This window comes from Protopterus annectens, chromosome 5.part0 (assembly GCF_019279795.1).
Source record: "Protopterus annectens isolate FY-2018-M chromosome 5.part0, PAN1.0, whole genome shotgun sequence".
Taxonomy (NCBI): domain Eukaryota; kingdom Metazoa; phylum Chordata; order Ceratodontiformes; family Protopteridae; genus Protopterus; species Protopterus annectens.
This window is the reverse complement of record NC_056735.1, coordinates 1,865,733,561-1,865,755,375: the sequence shown is the minus strand read 5'-3', so window position 1 is coordinate 1,865,755,375 and position 21,815 is coordinate 1,865,733,561. Positions and strand designations below refer to the sequence as shown.

General features: G+C 40.6%; 1 protein-coding gene across 3 annotated transcripts in view; it reads left to right on the top strand.

The window, feature by feature from the left end:
• The window catches only part of MTRF1 (mitochondrial translation release factor 1), a 793,430-nt gene that overhangs the window by 528,884 nt on the left and 242,731 nt on the right, over positions 1-21,815 (top strand). The window lies entirely within an intron of this gene.

Below are 21,815 nucleotides of genomic sequence, written 5' to 3'. Positions count from 1 at the left end.
TCTTTATCACAGGTACGATGCTGCAATATCGGTTCTGCTACAGGAAGAAGACATCTGCGATTTTTCCTGTACTCCACACCCTTGGATTTAACAAAATAGGATCTCGGCTCTGCACAAATACTCGTTACTTGATCAATCCAGTCAAAACCTTTTGCTGTTTATATCCTCACTGTCTCTCCTTTTTTCAATGAACGAAGAAATCTGCTTGACTTGTCATCGCTGGACTTTTGGAACAAATTCTTTCTAGATAACTGGACTTTGATTGCTTGGATGTTCTTAGCTTTAGGCCTCATTAAACTAGAACTGATAGGCAATGTTCTGGTTTGCCTAGATAGAAGTCTCCGAGCAGGTGAGACAAGTATATCATCACAGGGGTATGTTTCTGAGATTGAGTAAGTTCAAAAAACATTGGTATTGTCAATGCTTTGACTTCTCAAATAATTGCTTTTCACTCTGTACTGCACATTCAGCAAGTCCATTCGATTGCGGATACTCCGGATTACTAGTAATGTATGAAGTCCCATTCTCTGGCAAATTTCTGAAACAATTGACTGATGAATTGTGTACCATTGTCAGAGATTAATTTCTGTGGACTGCCATGGACTGAGAAATGGCATTTCAACTTAGTAATGACTGTAGTAGAAGTGAGATTAGTTAGTAGATCGATCTCGAACCAATTTGAATAAGAGTCTACCAGTACCAAGTAATGTTAATTGTTCCACTCGAATATGTCAGTAGTTACAATTGACCAAGGTAGATCAGGAATTTGACTTAGCTGAAGTGGATCTGTTTGCAAATGTGCTTTAGTACTATTACATACTGAACAGGAAGAAAGTACTCTATCAATGTCTTTCACTAGAGAAGTCCAAAACACTAGTCCTCTCGCTGTTCTCTTAGATTTGAAACCCGAGTGACCATGATGCAAAATCTAGATATATTCTTGTTGTAAGGAAGCAGGAACAAGACTTTTAAGACCTTTGAAAGTAATGCCATCTTCCATCAATAGCTCATCTCTGTAAGAAAAGTAAGATTGCCCTTCTGGTGGTACATGTGCTTGCCTTGATATAGTGATTGAGCTTTTGCAAAACTGGATCAGTCACTGAATGATCTCGTAGCTCTTCAAGTCTTATGGTAGAAAAATGATGCACTTCCATGACATCAAAGTTAAAATTCTCTGCGTCAAGCTGTTCCATTGTATTTTGGGCAATCTGGATAAGGTATCAGCCAGATAAAGAAGTCTGCTTTTTGTATAGACTATTTTGAAGTTGTACTTTTGCAATTTGAGCATCATTCTTTATCATCTCACTGGAGTTGAATGCATAGGCTTCTTTAAAATAGTAGCCAAAGGTAGATGATCAGTTTCATTCTGGATTTCTCGACCATACATTTAATCCTGAAACTTGAAACATCCAAACAATATTGCCAAAAGGTCTTTCTCAATCTGAGCGTATTGCATCTCTGTCTGGGATAATGTTTTAGATGTGTAGGCTACTGGCTTGCCTTCTTAAAGAATAACTGCACCTAAACCAAATTTTGAAGCATCGCAGGAAAGAGTTACTGATTTGTTGACATCATAGTATCTTAATGTTGGGGGGTAGCAATTTTCTGCTTAAGAACTTCAAATGCTCTCTGGTGCTGATCTAGCCATGACCAAGTAATACGTGTGAGCTCTCTCAAAGGTGCTGTCAATTCACTGAAGTGAGTGGTATAAACTTAGCTAAGTAATTGACCATACCAAGAAAATGTTGTAGAGCTTGGACATTATCTAGTGCTGGCTGTCAAGCCAATACTTATAAATAAATGACCTACATATGTAACTTCTGGTAATCTGAATTTGCACTTCAGAGGATTGAGCTTTAGGTTCACTTCACGTGCTGTATCTAGAGCTGTCTTAATATTTCTGTCATCCTGTACCTCACCATTGCCTCTGACCAATATATCATCTACTATTATGGCACATGGATAACCCAAAAGAATTTGCTCCATTGCACACTGAAAGACTTCACTTGCAAAATTTATTCCAAATGGCATCCTGAGGAGTCTATATCTTCCAAATGAGGTACTGAATGTAGTCAGTAATAAAGATTTGTGATCAGGCATCACTTGACAAAATGAACTCCTTGCATCTAAGACAGAAAAAAAAACAGTAGTAGTCGGTATCAGGGATTCATCCTCTTTGATTGTATGCATGGAATGATGTGGTTTCTTCAGTGCTTTGTTCAAATCTCGTGGGTCAATACATATTCTGATTTCATTTGAGCCGTTTTTATGAGCTGGTACCATGGACGACATCCATTCGGTAGGTTCTGTAATTGGACAGATTACATCTTGTTGCACCATTTTGTCCAGCTGAGCTTTGACCTTATGCTGCAAAGCTATTGGAACTCTACTTGCTGGTCTGTCCACTGGACTGATTTCTGGATCTAATTTCATGGAATAGACAACTGGAAATTTGCCCAATTTGTCATGAAAAACATCAGCATACTCTGAAAAATAGTATTGGTGAAGCTGGAACTAGGACATGTTCTTATCTGACGAACTTCTTTGGTTAAAAAAAAAAAAAAAACATTTTCAAACTGTCTCTGAGACCCAGTAATGACTGCACATGTCTTCTAACAACATAGAACAATAGGCTGTAACAGTTATTGTCCACATAACATGAAAGCACTACTGAGCCTTCGGTTTGAATTTCTTCATCTCCATAAGCAACATGTTTTGCACAACTAGTCACATTTAGTTGTTCACCAGTTCTGACTCTTGTAAAAGTTTCTGCAGACATGACATTACACTTTGAACCAGTGTCTACTTTAAGCTCAGTGGGTTTACCGTTAATCCGGACAGTACAAAACACTTAATTTCTTGTCAATAAATCTACTGCATCAATCTTTTCACCAGTTACTGATACATCATCTACATAGAAAGCAGACTGTTGCAGATCTGTTTAATTAATTTGCTTTCTGGAGTGACCCTTCCTTGCAACCGTGTGAGGCTTAGTAGATTTACAAAATCTTTGGAAATGGTTCCATTTTTTACACTTGTGACATTGCTGACCAAATGCTATGCACTTTTCTCTTTTGGACCCATGTCCCAATTGCGACAGTTAACAATAAGCTTGATTTGGGTTTTGCTGATTCACACATATGCTGTACTGAGCAATGTCTGTTTTGTAGTAGGTACCCTTGGTTTTGTACTGAGCATGTTCCTTTAACTGTTCTTGGAATGTGCTAGAAGACTATGGGTTTTGCCTAGAAGTCCCACAGGGGCTGCTGCTGCCACTTACTTAGGGCTGCTTTTGCCTCTTACATGTTGCATGCTGCACATGAGGTCTGGAGCCTATTGAAACCATGCTCTCATTTGTGTGCCTTTTTGTAACTTCATGAATCTGTCAAATCTCAATGGCTTTGCTCAGCATAGAATCATTGTCACAAAGCAAAATCTTTCTCACAGCAGCATTATTAATACCACACACGAGTCTGTCCTTTATTAACTCATCATTTAAATCACTAAACCTACACGTTTTAGCTCTGTTTCTCAGATCAGTAATATAAGCTGTGAAAGTTTTCCCCTTGCTTTTGATCTCTTGTGTAAAACAAATGCCTCTCTAGTGTAACATTAGTCTGAGAGTTACACATCTCTCTAAATTTGCACTTTAAACTCTCAGGGTCTTCCCTTGATTTAGCCTCCACAACAATGTGATGAGTTTCTCTTTCACCTTCATACACTGCTGGTGCATAGACAAATGAACTCTCCCTTTCAGTGGTTTCTGACCCTGCTTTCAGCAAAATGAATGCCCTGGTACGTGCATCTTTATCAGAATAAGCTGCTTGTATAAATATGTCATATTCTTGCTCAAATATTCTCCATTTCTCTGCAATATTCTGATCAAACACAAGTGGTTGTGGCTTGCGAAATCCATCTGTCATATTGATGTATCTCAGTGAAAACTCTTGCAAACATGCACGAACATACACACTTGTACATACACATATACACGTGTTTGAAATTTAAGCAAGTACTTATAAGAACACAGCAAAACTTTGTATAACTGAATTTCACAAAATAAGTTTCCTGGGCACTGCAACACTTTGAAATCTCTTTACTGTAAAAGCCACTTGTCTTGAAATTATTTTACTATATGAGCCATTTATCTTGTAAAGGCAGTAATGCTAAAATAATTTATCATCATTATTTTCTGTACGAGCCTTTTTTGCTCTCAGTTCTTTTAGTTTGCCTTCACCAATACCTATGCACCTCATGGCTTGTAATTACTTTAATGCCAAAGCCATTTATCAACATTTTACTACCAAAGTAATTTATCATCATTTTAAGAAACATTTTGAACAACTGCACAGTGCGAATAAACTGAGCAATAGAAGCTGAGGGCAAGAAACATGTGGAAGTAACTGTTGAATAGCGTTTATATCACGTTATCGAAAGATGAAAATAGCTATTTCATCGGCCCCAAAACATCTAAACATGAAAATATCGAACTTTCAGAACAGCTAATTTTTGGGAAAAAATTTGCTCCTCCAAAACACATACACACAACACAAGCACATCAAACAAACAGCAGCCACACACATACACTTAAATTCCTACATCTAACGCTACACTAAACTAAACATACATTACTGTCTACCCACTTACCTTAACCCAAACCGTAACCCGAAGGTCCGTCACTATCGCACACTCACCTAACCCGCGCACTAACCCTAACTCACTTAAACCTCCCCTAACCCTGAAGTCTGTCACTATCGCACACACGCCTAACCCGCGCCCTAACCCTAACTCATTTAACCCGCCCCTAACCCTAATGTACAGTCGCACACTTAATTGAACTCAACCCGTAACTTTCCACCACAGCGCCAAGAATAGCAAAGCCACAGAAACGGCCAACCGAATTCTTTCCCGAGGAAAGAATTCACTGTTCTGCAGCTTTGCTGTTCTTAGTGTTCGCTGAATAGTGTTCGATATCAGAACATTCAAAGTTATAATACTTCGATGTTCTGATATAGACCCGTTGAATACACTATCTCGAAGCAGTGGCACTTTACGAATGAATTGTCTCAAAGCAATTGCACTTTTCAAATAAACCATCTCGAAGTAATGGCACTCTGTGAATAAACTGTTTGGAAGTAATGTCACTTTGCAAATAAACTGTTTGGAAGTAATGTCACCTTGCGAATGTATTGTCTCGAAGTAATTGCAATTTGCAAATGTATTGGGCATAAGATGCTCAGAGTGAGAAACACCTTGAAATAACTGTACTTTGTGAATAAATAGTACACAGCACACTGGAACTTCCCCCAAAATGTCTGCACTTTTCCAAACAACACTGTATCGTGCAAGAGACACTCTGTAATGTCAGCAGTCTGTGAACAGACACACACAGGCACAAGAAACTTTTCGAAATGGCTTCACTTGACTGCACTTCACAAAATAGTTGTACTTTGCACACAACAAACTTTAAAGAATCAATGCACAGTAATAAGCACACACTGTAAGCAATTTTACACACTTTGAGATGCTTTGAACAACTCCTGTTATGCTGTTCAAGGCTTCAATCAATGTGAAGTAGTAATTTATGCCAAACACAGTAATTCACCCAAAACACATGCAGTTGCCTTTGCTTTATTTATACTCAACGTGCCCTTTTCTGCCCTTTCAATTATAATCGTCTTGCTCATTGACTGTCTTAATGTGCCCTTTATGGCCTTTTGCTATATTTGTTTTGCTCATTTAATCTCTTTTCAAGCCCATTATACTTTCTTGTGTTCATTTTAACTTTAGACATGCTCGTTTTACAATTCAGAGGCAATTCTGAACCCTTTATATACTTTTCTAATGCTCATTTTTTCAAATAGCTCGGTTTCAAACATACGTCTGATTAATGTGCTCTTTTCTACTTCTCGTTTGCTTAATGAAAGATTCTGTGCTATTCGTTTGCTTAATACGTTTTGTGCCCTTGTAATGCTCCATTTAACTTCTTTTAATAAATAAATCATTTGGGTGTGTTCTCTTTTACCTTTGACTTGTTTCTGGTCCTTTTTTGCTCTCAGTTCTTTTAGTTTGCCTTCGCCATTAGATATGCACCTCATGGCTCTGAAGAATAGTTTTTGCCATCCCGGTTATGACACCATGTCGCTCACCAGGTCATGATAAAACAAGCAAGCATCGTGGGTTCTTGTTCAAGCAGCTTTATTGTATATAAACACATTATAAATGAGGTTAAATAACTTTAACTTATAAACAGATTAGCAATCATGCACAGGTGTTAACATTCTGGATGCACCTTCAAAATGGCACTAAAGCTAACATGTGCTTGGTATTTATATGCACACACAGATCTTGGAAATGCTTCTTAAAGGTACAACACACCTGTTATTCTACACACACACCTAACCCTGTCCAGACTTATTCCCCTCAGAAACAGCAATCAAATTTAACACTTTCTTCATCAACATCTTAGCCCCTCTTTCCTGCAGCTCTGCCCAACCATTTAATCTACCTAAAACTCTCATGGTCCTGATATCCATGCCTTTAATCTCCAACCTGTCACCACATCATATGTTAAATGGTTACTAAAGAAACTTGAACCCTGTTCTCCTTCTGCTGATAATCTCCCTGCTAAGTACCTTAAGCTCGCTGCAGACTCTATAGCATACTGAGTCTCATTTCTCATTAACTGATCTATTTATGACTCTTATTTTCCTGCCCTGTGGAAAAAATTCTTCATGTTACCCCTCCATAAATGAAGTAACTCCTCTGAAATCTCAAACCAATGACCAATTGCCATCCTGTCCCCCTTTCCAAGATGCTGTGAAAGTGATTTCATAACCAGCTCGTTCAGTACCTCTTGACAAATGATTTTCTAACCCCAACACAACAAGGTTTCTGACCAGGCTATAGCACCACCACAGCTCTCCTCAACTTTTCCATCAGCAATAATAAGACTAAAGACCAAGTAAAATTTATTTCACTTGTTTTTCTAGATCTCTCAAAAGCCTTTGATAGTGTCACATGAGAAACTTCTGTCTCAAATGTCCTCCCTGGTCCTTTCCAAACCAAATCTATGGTTTTCTAACTACCTATCTTAAAGATATCAATCTGTGAAATGGCTCTTTTCTTTCAGTCCTTTTCTCCTAGTTAAAACGGGTGTTCTTTAATGCTCTATTCTCGGTCCCGTGCTCTTTAACATTTTCATCAATAACCTGTATACCTCCTATCAACAAGCTTGCCTTATTTAGTATGCAGATGACTCAGCTGTTATCTTCTCATCATCTCATCTGACAACTCACTACAGCTGCAATCCATGACACAAGATAACTTCAACTCATTTGAACTGTGGTTACTTCAAAACCAACTTTTACTTAATTCCTCAAAAGACTAAACTATTGTTGTTTTTCCAAAGTCCCATGCTAGTGCTAAAAGTAACTTCCAATTTAGCACTTAAACAATACAGCTATTGAAGTAGTTACCCATACCAAATTGCTTGGAGTTACCATAGATGACAACTTAAAGTTTGATCTTCAAATACAAAACTATATTAAAATAACTCATCAAAAACTAGGTGTACTATATAGAGCAAAAAAAATGCTTTACTCCTTTTAGTAGGATCACCCTAGCTAATACGTATCTTTTGCCCTCTTTCTCTATGGCTCACCTGTTTCGACTTACATCCAGATGTCTCTTAAATTGCAACTGGAGCAGTACTATAATAAGGCAGCTAAATTTGCAGCTAACCTTATTAAAGCTTGTCATAGGTCTGTATTAGTTGCTCTCAACTGGTTAAAACTGCCACATCGGCTAGCCCATATGCAACTTCTTCTAACCCATAAAATACTACATAATCGCACTACCTGCTCTTCTATCTTCTCAGTACTTCATCACGGTCTCCTTACTTGCCCTGTGCCCTCTCAAGACAAAAATCTGTTTGAAATCTGTAAACCAAAAAAAAAAAAGAATGGGGTAAAGTTTATACTTGTACTGCATATCCAAACTATGGAATTATATCCCAAATTTGATCTGAATCTAGCCTTCGTGTATTTAAGTCCTCTCTCAAAGAATTTCTAACGAACTCATGGCTGTGCCCATGCACCTCACCTGTATGATCTGTATTAACAAATACTTTACATTTATACTAGCCTAACCTGTTATCACACTGTCTATACCTTTCAATACCTTCCCTCACCACACTCCTAGGGTGGACTTGTATTTTTTTTTCCATAGCATAGTAGACTATATTTCTGATACTTCTGTATACATATATTGTCATATTTAGTCAGCATTTTTTCATTTCTTTTAATTTTACATCACTGGTATCTCCTCATGCTTTATTGTGTACTGTGTATTCCACCATCTAACTGTATGTATGTATGCTTTTTTAATTACATTTGTAGTAGTGTTTTATTTGATGTTATTTAACTCTTTGGAGCTTTTCTCCCTGGGCCTCCACTGAAAATGGGTAATTAAGACCCAGTCTTAGTTTCCTGGTAAACAAATGTCAATAAATTAAAGAAACTTCAGCCATAATCAATTTTCATTTTCAAAATATGCAACACTACACAACACTCCCTCTCATAAGGTGGAATAAATGGGCAAAATGTTAAACATTTACTGGCAACTAGGAAGGGAGCTTACATTGTGGTAAAAGATTACTTTATACTTACAAAAAGTACTTTTGATGACCAGTTTCACATTACTTGCCAGAACTGAAACTTGGCTACAACATATTTTTCTTTTACATTATTTCTTGGGAGGAAAAAAGTTGCAATGTAAAATGCAGGTAGTGTGTTTTGCTACACATCCAGCTTTTCATACATTAGAGACTGTCCAAATGCTCAAACAAGAAACAACTCAAGTTGCAGAAGTTGAGGGCCCTAGGCAAGCAAACCAAGCAACAACTTTCGCCCTCAAAAAAGCAACTTCAGTAACAAAGTAACTACGCAGTGTAGGTAGGGGTAGGTTAGCCTGGCTATTTAATTGTTTGAATTTTGGTACCTAAAATAAACTTAAGATTTGTTGTGTGCCATTAATCAACACTCACAAATATACACTCCACACACGCGCACACAAACACACACACACACACACACACACACACCTCAGTCTTTTCCCCATATTCCAGCCAGTGTATGCTGGGAAAATCCATTGCACTCTTCAGAATGTCACCACATATATTTTATTACACATAAGGTCATGTCATAGGTTCATAGGTTCATACTAGGATATCTGCCCTAGGGCATTTATAAGCCTAGCCAGAGTGTGTTTGGCTTTCGCCACCCATTTTAAATGAATTTTGCTATGCCCTTTTTCGAGGTTAGTATACTGTGCCTCTGTCTAACAGTGACATAAACTTATCTGTGCATATTGCACTGTGTACTGTACGTTTTAGTATTTTTTTTTCATTATGTCCTACTTTTGTAGTAGAGCTAACATTTGAACAAATAAGTCATTGGAAAAAAAGGAAAGCTGGATAAATAAAAATGAAATTACATTGAGGTTGAGAAGTGGCTGTTATGAAACAGCATAAGCATATAGTGCTCTTATTTTATTTATTATGGTCACATTTTTTAAACACATTTATTGAAGTATTATTTAAGACATAGGCAAACATTTATTTTTATTTATTACCTTTGTTAACCAGGTAGTATCTGACTGGGCCAGTGCCCCATTTTCAGTGGAGACCCGGGGAGAAAAGCTCCACAGTAGTCCAGATTAACAATACAAGCATTAAAACAAGACAGGTAATAGTACAATACAATCAGTAGAAAAACAGACAGTAGTATGTTTCAAGCAATAGTACAATGTAAGTGTAGGGGGACTTTTATATACTAAAACAAATTAAGATAGCAGATAATCATCCTGTAGAGTGACAAGGGCACAGCCAATGACTCGTAAGATGTTCCTCTAGGAGTGATTTGAACTGATTGTGGCTAGGGTTTTCTGCTATTGCCTTTGGAAGAGTGTTCCAGAGTTTGGCAATTTTATGTGAATAGAGGGAGTCACCATGATAGTTATGGGAGTTAGAAACCTTTAGTAAATGTTTGTTAGAAGATCTGAGAGCTCTAAGATTAGTACTAGGTTGGACTAAGTATGAGATAGCAGGGCAGTCACTGAGATGATGGATTATTTTGTGGCGTAGGGCTAGTTAATTAAATGATAAAAGGTTGGGGAGCACTAGCCATTTTAACTGTGAGAAAGTAGAACAGTGGTGAAATCTGTGTGGTTGATTAGCGGCATATTTAGCAATCTTATTGTAACATGATTCTAGGTTATTGAGGTCTGATTTTTCAAAGGTTTGTGTATATGAGAGAACCATACAGAAGGGTGGATAGCAGACATGAGCGAGCAGTGGCTTGCCTGGCATTGGGAGTTAGGAATGGTTTGGCCCTCTACAGGGTGCCTAGTTTGATGTGGACTTTTTTGATAGCTTGAGCAATATGTATATCGAATTTCAACATACATTTATATAAAATAAAACAAACCATGTTAACATGTTCACAGTTACAAAAATTAGACATCACTTATATTTTTATACAATGTTCAGCAATCCAGCAATACATAAAATGATCGGTTCCTGGCTTACCTCAAACCCCTCTCCTCCAAAACATTATTCTGCATGTATTGTTTCCACAATTTCCATTTTGTTCCATGTAATTTGCTTCTATTTTTAGCTTTTGTGTTACATGCACCGACTAATGTTTGCCAAGTTGATCTTTTATACAAAGCCACCACACCAAAATGAAAAATACAAGCCACAGATACAAGGAAGCTTTATTCACCTCTACCGCCTTGGCAAATGCCTTCAAGGAGTACACATATATCAAAAACACATAATATATACTGTAACCAATAAAACAACTGACACACTAGAAAAGTCAATTAATTAATTTAATACTTACAATTAAAATATGTGTTTAACCCTTTCGGGGCCAGTATATCTTACTTTAAAATAAACATAGCTTCTTCGTGCAATAGTTTATCTTTCATGGAGACCAGTCCCCCATATATACATTACTTTGTTCTAAAACACAGACTTTACAAAGTCATCAGTACAATGATGATTTCTAAAATGCACTACTAAAGGATTGTCACATCATTTATTTTTATATCCCTAATATGCTCCTGAAACCTCATCTTGAACATTCTTTGACTTTCCCCAACATAAAATTTCCTCACATGATCACTTTAAAATATAAGTAATGCCAACAGTATTATGTGAAAAACAGTGATTTGGGCTAAAACTGACTCCATTAATTTTAGAAAAAGTACTAACCACATGAGTACAAATGGAACACTTTCCACACGGAACAGTCCCTTTCCTAGAAGGGAGTAACTTTCAATCCTTAGCATTTGGTGGTCTAAATTTATTATGAACCACAATGTCAGCTGTACTTCGCCCCTTCTTATATGATACCAAAAATTTCCTCTGTAAAATTTTGGCCAGCTCACCATCTTTAAACAGCATTGGCCAATAATAATGCAAAAGTCTTATAATTCTACTGATACGAACATTGAAAATTGTAACAAAATAAATACCCCTTTTACCACTACTTTGTTCACTGATATCCCAAGATCTCCAGTTATCATATTCAAAAAGGGGGGAAGCCCCCCCATTTCATCTTTAGCCACTTCCCTAGGAGCACCTTTATAAATTATATCTTTCCCATTATTTTACTAATTACTCTATCCAAGGCATTTATAACCTCATTCCTATCATACCCCCTCTGAATTAAACGTTTTAACTGTGTATCACACTTCCTTATCAAAGTCCACATCAGTATTACAAAGTTTACTCAAATGAAGAAATTCACCATATGGCAGGGAAGTAATTAAGTGGGGAGGATGACAACTAGTACCATATAAAAATTTTTCCAATTTTTCTACAAACTGAAGGAACCACAGAGCCGTCATCCAACCCTCTCAAGTTCAAATCTAAAAAAACTAACTTTACTATTTAACTGCAATCTGTCAGATTTAAAATTAAACCTATTGCTATGCAAGGATTTTATAGATTCATCCACTTCACCCAAACCCCCTTTACAAAAAAAATTAAGTCACCTATATATCGAAAATATTTCACTGCATGTTCTACAAACAATTTTTGTTGAAATTGTATTAAGCATGTAAACTACTTTGTTACTGTTACGGAGCTTTTCTCCCCAGGCCTCCGCTGTAAATGGACCTGTGTCCAGTCGGACTATCCCGGTAAACAAATGTAAAATAAAAAATAAATAAAACAAATATGCATTCGATTAAAAAAAAAAAGACATTGTTAAATTGGCATACATGGGGGAAAAGGGTGCTCCCATGGCTGTCCGCTGAATTTGATGAAACAATTCGTTATTAAAAACAAAAAAAAAATATTTTCCAAACAAAATTTAACCAATTCAGCAATAAAACATGATAACAGAGTATCACCAAGAAAATATTGTATGGACTGAATACCATGATAGTGTTATATATTAGTATATAAACTCTGTACATCTATTACCACCCAATACATACCCTCCTCCCATTTCAAATCAGAAATTTTATTTATAAAATCCTGGGTGCCTCTAATATGAAATGGGGTTTTGTTTAACAAATGAAAACGAGTTTTGGTGTAAAAACACACCAATATTATGAAGGAAATATCTACAAGCAGAAACAATAGGCCTCCCTTTTAAATTATCTAGACCCTTATGAACTTTAGGCAAGCAATAAAATGTAACTAGATCACATCCCTGTACAGCACATTTCCTATCCATATCATTTTGGTTAAGTAACCTAGCCTGTAGCCCTTTTGCAACAGTAACTGATAGATGTTATGTGATCCTATCTTGCCTACATTCTGTACTGATGGGTTCGGAGCCTATCCTCGGCTCCGACTCAGCACGCTATGCAATAGAGTGAAGTCTCTAATTGGCTGAGCCATTCTATATCCCAGGATACACCACCACCAATTCCCCAGATCTCGTTTGCCGCTTACAAAGCAAGGACGTGGTCTCGAGCTTGGCTGAGCTAAGTGCTTTCTTTATTAGGTTTTTTCTGTCAGGAAAATTCTTAAACTTAACCGAAAGCTGTTTTAACAGCTATCGTTGTGTATGAGTTCGTTTTTTTTGAACTTTTTTGTGGTAAAATATTTTTTTTTTTTTTTTTTTTTTTCAGGGAAAGGTTTCTGTTTAAGTTAGAGGGGCCTTCCCCTCGTGCGTGAGTAGCCTTTTTTGTGTGTAGTGTTTGTGAGTTGATCAAGTTCCCGTTTTTAGTTAGAGGGTTCTTGGCCCTCCTGTTGTGTGGACAATACCCTTTAGTTAACTAATATTTACTGTAAGTGTGTTTGTTCTGATTATTGTGTTTTTTTTCTAACTGTTGGGCAGTATGTCAAAAGAACACAGACCCTCTGGATTTAAAAAATGCACTAGATGCAATTACAAAATGTCTATAATGGACGATCATTCCCTTTGCATGTACTGTTTAGGACCCAAACACCTTCAGGAGTCTTGTAGTGTGTCACGCTTTTTCCTCTCGAGTCCTCCAAGAGAGGAAAAATAAACTGATCTTAAAAGGACTTATTAAGCCTACTTTTGAAGAGGCCTTATCTTCCTCTTCTTCTTTCTCTAAGAAAAAGAAGCCGTCGGCTCCGACCAGCCCGTCGGAACTGACCACTAAGAAATCTAGGCAGGCTTCTCCATCGGCTCCACGGACTTCGGAGCCGAGGGCGGAACGGTCTGCCTCGATGCCTCCAGCCTCGACTCCTCTGGCTTCGGAGCCGATGGCTGGAGCTTCGAGAGGCGGGTCATCTTCATCGGCTCTGCTGATTTCGGAGCCGATGAGGGTTGCTCGCTCAGACTCTTCCCCTTCGGCGCCGAAGTCCTCTTCGGCACCGAGGGAAATTACAATGGAGTCTCCTTCGGCACCGATCTTGATCGAGACAATTCGGAGCCGGTCCCCCAGTCCTTCGGAGCCGGTGGAGAAGTCTAGTCGGACCAGTTCGATCTCTCCCGATCTTCCAAGATGTCAGATTCGGACATTGACAGGGTGCTCCAAAGGCTGTTTCAGTCTCCAGTCTTCAAAAAGTTAGTTTCGGCTCCAGCCCAGTCGGCTTCGGAGCCGATGGTCCACCCTTTAGCCTTGGTTCCTCCTCCAACAGCCTCTGCACCGATGGAGTCGGTGCTGGTGGAGCCGATGGAGGTGTCCGGGTCGGCTCTGACCCTTACTCCTACTCCAGCCTTTGGGTCGGAGTTCGGAACACGGACCTCTTCGGTCGGCCCCGGGGGTGACGCTTTGGGACCGATGTTTTCGGTTTCGAGCCTCTCTCTCTCAGTGCGTCGGCTGCGGGAGTGCCGTCTGCTGTTATGGCTTTGGGGGTCGGACCTTCCCAGGATTCTGGGGGTCCGGCCTTTAAAGCCATGAGGAGTGCCTTGGCCAAAATCGTCTTTGGCTACCTCCACCGTCTCCCCGGCACCTTCCCTAGGCATGGAGAACTGGGTCTTTTGTAGTCCCCCTGTCTCAAGACAGCGGAGCCCTGGGGCCTGAGGTCACCCCCATTGGGGGTCCCCCTCTTCCTGGAGGTCCCTCTGAAGAGTCTTCGGAGGAACCCCCAAGAAAAAAACAGTGCAAGAGGAAGCACGTCGACTCCCCTGACGAGTCTATCACCTCTGACACCGATCTTGATGATGCGGAAGGGTCCCCCAAGTCGTCCTCGGATAATGTCTCCTTTGCGGACATCCTGGAAGTCCTAAAGCAACGAGGCGGCTGGCAGACCAAACCCCCTTCCTCTGACGAGTCGGTGTTCCTGAAGACCTTCGGGGCTCAGCCCTCCGCCTCCTGGGTGTCTCCGCCCTTCGATGAGCTCCTGGATTTGATCTCTCGAAGGGCGTGGGAACATCCAGATTCTGTGGAACCGGTGCCTGCTCGCCCTAACAAATTTTTGTCAGCGCCCCCGGAAAAGGAATTTCTCACCAAGGGTGTGGCTGTAGATGCTATGGTGGTGGCGTCTGCTACCCAGCAAGATGTGGCAGAGGCTTCAATGTCCGTCCATCCCCCTAATAAGGAGTCTAGGAGCATGGACCGGTACGGGAAGCGCACCCTTTCTTCAGCGGCCTTTACATTAAGGTCTCTGAATTACCTCACGCACTTCACTAGACTTCAGAGGGACCTGATCAAGGAACTTTCAGATACCCTCTCTGGTAACCTACCTGAGCAGTTAGCCCAGACGGTTAGCTCTCAGTTGGCTACCCTGTCGTCGATATCGAACTCGTCCATGAGGCTCATTTCGTATGCAGCCGAGGGGGCGAGTAGAGCGGCGGGTACAGGTGTTGCTCTACGGAGACAAGCCTGGCTCCGCCTGTGTCATTTTGCGGACACCTTCAAGTCTTCCTTTGCTGACGCTCCCTTTGATGGGTCCTCTTTGTTCGGACCCAAGGTAAAGGACACCTTGACCCGCTGTGAGCAAGAGGGTAAAACTTTGACTGCCGTAGGAGCACGGTTTTCCTCTCCCTTTCGGCCTTATCCCAAGGCTAAAAGAGGAGGGAAAATGTGGTTCCGTAAATCTCAGAAGAATTACCCCTCACAGCAGGATGATCCCCCCTCTAGAGGCAGAGTAGGGGGAAATTTTTCCGGAAGACGCCGCCCCAGAGGCGGCAGAGGCCCCCGCAACACTGGAGACCGCGAGTCCTTTCGTGGCTCTTAAACCTCTCAGCATCCCTGAAGGATTGCCCGACTGTGCAGCTCCGGAGCCAGTCGGGGTTGTTTTTCGAGGCACCTAAAGGCCTGGGAGAGTATCACTCAGGACCAATGGGTGCTCCGAATCAACGCCGGAGGTTACGTCATCCCCTTTTCACACCCCCCCCTCCATCCAGGAAAATCCCGGACCCCCCACCCAGTCAACGGGATATGGCAGCCGTCAAAGTTTCAAAGCTGCTTCAAAAAGGAGTCATCCAACTGGTCCCCGTAGACCAGACCGGATTAGGGACTTACTCAAAATTCTTTTTAGTGCCAAAAAAGACCGGGGACTTGAGGCCCATTTTGGATCTCAGCAACCTGAATCGATCAGTCAAGAAGTCCAAGTTCCGGATGGTCACCTTACAATCCATTCTCCCGCTACTGGAGAAAGGTGTTTGGATGTGCTCCATAGATCTCAAGGATGCCTATTATCACATTCTGGTAGATCAGGCGTCCAGGAGACATCTGCGCTTCAGCCTGGGAGACAGTCATTTCCAGTTCTGCGCACTGCCCTTTGGTCTCACCACAGCCCCCAGGGTGTTCACCAAATGTTTGGCGGTGTGACTGCTCACCTGAGGAGTCTAGGATTCCAGGTGTTTCCGTATCTAGACGATTGGCTCCTAACTGCCACCTCCAGGCATCTACTATTACAGAACCTAGCAGCCACTATATCTCTAGGAACCTCCCTAGGAATCACCTTCAATTGGGCAAAGTCTGTGTTGCTGCCATCTCAGCTTATACGGTTTATCGGGGTAGACATAGACTCAAGGCAAATGCGGGTCTATCTTCCTACAGAAAGAATAGAAACGTTACAATCTCAAGTCCGAGCATTGCTCCTCAAACGCCGAGCCCCAGCAAGGATGGTTCTACAACTGTTGGGTTCTATGTCGGCTACCGTTCTCCTGGTCCCCTTAGCAAGATTACACATGAGGATTCTCCAGTGGCTCCTGTCGGTCCAGTGATCGTATCAGGAACTTCCTCTCAGCCACCAAATTATAATTACGGAGAAGTGCAAACAGGACCTCCATTGGTGGCTTACCTCGTCCAACCTGGATTAGGGGCGACCTTTCGTTCCTCCTCCTCCAGTGGCCACTTTGACTACGGACGCCTCCCAGACGGGGTGGGGGGGACATTACCTGGGCAGGTCAGTTCTAGGCAAGTGGCACCCCGGCGAGACTTCCCTACACATCAACATACTGGAAATGAGGGCGGTGCTTCTCTCGCTTCAAGCACTTCACTGCTACCTCCCCCAAGGTATGATTGCCGTTCAGTCCGACAACATGTCAGTAGTCTGGTACCTGAACAAGCAGGGAGGGACCAGGTCCTACCCTCTTTGCAGAGAGGCCATGAGAGTATGGAATTGGGCTATTGCAACCAACCGTTTCTTGGTAGCAACACATATTCCGGGGAGATCCAATGTGATAGCCGACAGACTGAGCAGAACCATTCTCTCCCCGCACGAGTGGTCTCTGAATGACAGAGTAGCTTCTCAGATCTTCAGAAAATGGGGAACTCCTTGTTGCGACCTCTTTGCAACTCCCCTCAACACGAAATGTCTACGGTTCTTTTCTCTTTCCCCCGGTCTGGGGAGGTTTCCCAAGGACGCCCTAGTCCAAGCTTGGCCCACCGGCTTACTGTACGCCTTTCCTCCGGTTCCCCTCCTCCCCAGGGTGATCCAAAAGGCTGTTCACTTGCAGTGCAAGATGATTTTAGTTGCCCCATACTGGCCTCGTCAAGTCTGGCTGCCGTTTCTTCGGAAATACGCACTGTACGGTCCATGGTTCCTGGACCAGGTTCCAGATCTCTTGATCCACCAGTCGGGACAACTTCACCAGTCCCTTCACTCACTGAAGTTAACAGCTTGGCTCCTCCACTTCCGACCATAGTCAGGAACCAGGTTTTAGACTCAGAAGTTATACATATCTTGTCCTCAGCCCACAAGAATTCGACTAAGAAAATGTATAATAGTAAGTGGAAGAGATTCGCCATTTGGGCCCAACTCCGAGGTGTAGATCCCATTACTGCCCTGGTGGTGGACGTTTTGAAATTCTTAGCTTCCCTATTCAATCAAGGTTCTTCAGTCTCTACCATTAAAGTTCAATTAGCAGCTATTTCTAATTTCCATGCAAGCATAGACCCACCTTTGATGAGCAATAAGTTGTGTAAAGCCTTCATGAAAGGTGCTGGGCTGCTACGTCCTCCAGTTTCTCATCCTGCTCCACCATGGGATCTCAGTTTCGTATTGGGTGCCTTAACCTCTTCCCCCTTCGAACCGGCAGCAACTTCTGACTTGAAATTTCTTTCCTGGAAGACCGCTTTTTTGGTGGCTATTACATCAGCCAGAAGAGTCTCGGAACTCCAAGCCCTATGTGTCAACCTGCCGTACCTGGTTTTTCACAAGGATAGAGTATCCCTTAGGCCTAATCCATCTTTTGTTCCCAAAGTTTGTTCGAGTTTCTGTCTTCAACAGTCTTTAGAACTTCCAGTTTTCTTCCACAATTACTCAGACAGAGCAGAATATATCTTCCATTCATTGGATGTCCACAGACAATGGCGTTTCTACTTGGATAGGATGCAACAAACACGGAAAACAGATCAGTTGTTTGTGTCTTTTTCAGACAATAAATTGGGCAAAGCCGTCAAGAAGGTCACTATTGCCAAGTGGATCAGAGACTGTATCAGTCATATTTATTGTCTTTCTAATAGAGAGCTTACAACCACTGTGAAGGCTCATTCTACAAGGGCTATGACTACTTCAACAGCATTTCATGCTAAGCTTGCCATTAGTGACATTTGTGCTGCAGCTACCTGGTCCTCTCCTCACACCTTTATTTCTCATTACAAATTGGATGTGGCATCTCGGGGGCGAGCTTCCTTCGGTTCCACAGTTCTCAGGAGTGTTTTCCAGTGAGCCACCCAGGAATCAGGTGCTAGGGACGCTGTCCCATCAGTACAGAATGTAGGCGAGATAGGATCACATAACATCTTTTAGTTATGTACTTACCATAACTTTAGATGTTTGGGATCCATCTCGCCTACATTCCTAATACCCACCCTCCTTCCCCCTGCCTTGGAGATCAGAAGAGACCGGACGGTTCGAGTTCGACCATTTCATCTTGAAACATCTGGCAATGTTATATCAACAGTGCATGTGTGGGTGCATGTGTGCGGACAAACAAGATCTGGGGAATTGGTGGTGGTGCATCCTGGGATATAGAATAGCTCAGCCAATTAGAGACTTCGCTCTATTGCATAGCGTGCTGAGTCGGAGCCGAGGATCGGCTCCGAACCCATCAGTACAGAATGTAGGCGAGATGGATCCCAAACATCTAAAGTTATGGTAAGTACATAACTAAAAGTTATCAAGGGCTTCCTTATAGGCAGTAATATCACATCTTTCATAAACCAATGAATAATTTAACACATTTCCATATATTGTTTAAAATTCATAACTACAATTCTGTTGCCCTTATTTGAGGGCTTAATTACCAGTTCACAATCCTCACTTACATTCTTAAAGCTTGCCACTCTTTCAATGAGAAGTTTTATTTAATGCCACATTTATATTTGAAAAATACTAATGACTTAATAGAAAATAGATAGAATAGAAAAATTCAAAGCAGCTGAAAATTGCTGAATAGTTTTATTTCATTCTCAAATGGGGGTATAAAAGCGCTCATATAATTTATACTAGAAGATCCAAAAAATAGTAAGATAGCAGTAGGTTGAACTTTGTTCCACTTGTTAACATCAGAAACACATGAGTGGAAAGTATCATCTGAGCCAATGCTCAAAACTTCCCCACTTGTTCTGACTGAGAAGAATAACATGCAAGATGTAATTTGCATATTAATCAAAAAACTTTACATTTTAAATTATGCAGGTGAGGAAGGATCGTTGGCACAAATTTCAAACCTAAATTTAACACTGACTCCAAGGAGTCTGACAAAGTACAATCAGAGATATTAATAATCAAATAATGGTCCTTGTGTATTATCGCAACCACAGTCTAAATGATTCACTATGCAGTTCGGAATAGTACAGATAGGCAGACATTATCGCAACCACATTCCAGCTGAGCTGAGTGACTGTTGCTATCTTTTCCTTCAAGCTTTCATTTTATCTGGGTAACAAAATCCAACTTTTTAGGATGTACTCTTTACAAGAGTAATTACATTAGGAGGTGATTCGGAAGACGATGGAAGTAATTAGTTGATTGTTTCTTCTTCTGTGCTGTAAATGTCACTGTGATGGCTGTCAAAAATTATTGAAAACAGTGTTTTCTCTTGCAGCTTGAATGTAACCGAGCAGAATACTTTTTGCGTGAAGCTGCAAAGGAAAACAAATGTTTTAAATGTATTTTCACAGCAATTGCGGTAACACTTCCATGACAGAAGAAGCAGTCAACCATTTTCCAAGCCCTGAGTGCATGCCAGATTTCTTACCACGGGCAGCAAGTGAATAACCTCAGCAGCCATGCCGCTGCATTGTTAGGCGTGGTTGGATAGCATAGAAACTGAAATGGTACCAAATATTTCAGTGTTAAGCACTATAGAAAAGCCAAGAAAAGTAATTGAAAATTGGCGGCACGCTACAGTAATGAGGCATAAGGACGTATTTTCAACCAGGAAGGCCCAAATGCTCAATGTGTATGCTACTGTCAAGCAACCAGGGACCTGTATGACTTGAAAAGGGTGTGACCAAAACGCTCTCAGCCTTACATGTTTAAATGTGGTACTTCTACTACTTTCTGCAAATTATACAGCCTGCTCACTCCGTAACACTGTAGCACTTTTAGTTTCTGTCATGCTGTTTGCCTATCTGTACCATGCTGAACTGCATAGTGAGTCATTTAGACTGTGGTTGCGATAATACGTATGTACCCAAATAATAACTGTCTTTATCAAAAACATTAACATATTGTCCACATTCATTGCCATCCACCTTTCTTATGATGTTGTTTCGACTGTCCATCAGTGTCATTGTATTGTCCCTGTCAGTATCTACTCCTTTTCCTGTCGTCTGAAAGCCCATTCATTTGGCTGGTTGTTCTCCAAAGTCTATCCTCATGAGCAGCTGGATCTTGGGCAGGAGGTAATGGAGGATACGCTCCTCCATCATTATCACAATCTTCCGGTGAAGCAAATGACACAGTCAAGTCCCAGAGTTTCTTAAGCTCCATAATAGCAGTTTTAGGTGGAATATAATGCATGCCAGTGTAATGCTCCTCCCTTGCCAGTAGCCCCTTACAACACAAATCTGCCATCACAATCTTTTTTTTCACATTTCTATCACTATTGGAGCTCCTCTTACAATTAGTATAAGTACTTCACTTTTCCTTTGTCCCTGATACTCAGCTGAATATTGATACTGAAATCCTTTCTTTATTAAATTCACATGCCCAATTCTTTCCAAGTGTATCTCCTGTAGCATTGCTATTTGCACTCTGCATTTCTTAATATAATTTAATACTCTTTCCTCTTTGTCTATATCTGTGAGGGTATTCATATTCCAAAATAATATACTTAGTGTATCCATTATGTTAAGTTATTATTTCCATATATTATATATGACAACTTTTTAAATGTCTATTTTCAGCTTTTGTGTTACATGCACTGACTAATGTTTGCCAAGTTTATATTTTATACAGTTTTTTGTCATCTCCATTTGCATCCATGTCACATTTTCCAAAACCTTTTGTTTTAATTAAAACCCTTAAACAAATAAAACAAACACACTCCAGAATACCCCCTAACCTATTAACTTAAAACATACACACAAAACTATGTATTTCTTCAGGTATTGAAGTTTAGCCTTCAGATAGGAACAATTGTCCCAAATTGACAGTTGCTTACACAGGCAAAACTTAAACTAAAGTTAAGGTTATCCATGCTAAGATGCATGCTACAGCTTGCCCTCCTACTTACAGTAATTGCTGTCTGTTCTTGTCTTATTTTTATTCCCATCCCAGATGTGAAAAAAAAAAAACAACTCATATGTTTTCAGAAAACCTTAATTTTTAGCCTTAACAAATATACATTGGCTATCTTTAAATAAAACAAAGTATTTATTTTCTAGGAAGGCTGCTACATCTTATTCATTTCTAA